Genomic DNA, 868 nt, shown 5'->3' with positions numbered 1-868 from the left:
GAGGGCGGCTGGGCCCGGACACCCGGCGCTCAGCTCTCAGACCGGAGGCTCCGCTAACCTTGCGGACTCGCTCGGTGCGTCTCCTACGTCCAGTCTCTGTTCACAAGGGCGAGCCTGGACGCGAGGCCTTGAGTCTGTTTAGCCGTCCATGCCTCTGCCTCCAGACAGGGCAGAGTCGGGCATCTCTCCTTCTTGCTTTTTAAAAAAATATATGTTTTTGTTTATTTTTAGAGAGAGAGGATAGAGTGATAGAAACATCCATGAGAGAGGAACATCATCCATTGGCTGCCTCCTGCACGCCTCCTACTGGGGATCGATGGAGCCGCAACCGGGCATGTGCCCTTGACCAGACTCGAACCGGAACCACTGGGCACACGGTTCGGTGGATCGGCATTAACTGCGAGGTCTGATGACAGGAAAAGGAACCTTAACTGGCTCCTACCATCCACCAGATGCGTTCAGCAGATGACATCATTAGTCTCCTCAACAGTACCATCAAGTAGGTAAGATTTCCCCTTTTTAGTGATAAAAGATCCCGAAACTCGGAGAAGCTGAAAATGATACCTGTTACCTATCGCCGAGGGGGCGTCCGAGGGGACGCTGAGCCCCACGGGACTCCCTCCGCCTCCCCCAGCGCGGAGGAGCTGTCGCCCCGGAAAACCCTCCTCCGGGGCTGCTTCCTCCCGGGGCTGCGCTCCTTGGAGACGGAAAAGCTGCCCCGAGATGGTGGCATCAGTAAGTGAGAGGCAGCTGCGGGCAGAACAGACGCATTTCCAAGGGGACCCAGGAGCCTCCTGCTGAGGAGCGAGGCCACGGGAGCGAGCGGCGCGCAGTGGGAGGAGCAGGCCGCACCCTGTTCACCGGGACC

This window comes from Myotis brandtii, unplaced genomic scaffold (genome assembly GCF_000412655.1).
Source record: "Myotis brandtii unplaced genomic scaffold, ASM41265v1 scaffold1074, whole genome shotgun sequence".
Taxonomy (NCBI): Eukaryota; Metazoa; Chordata; class Mammalia; order Chiroptera; family Vespertilionidae; genus Myotis; species Myotis brandtii.
Note: the sequence above shows the minus strand (reverse complement) of the source record.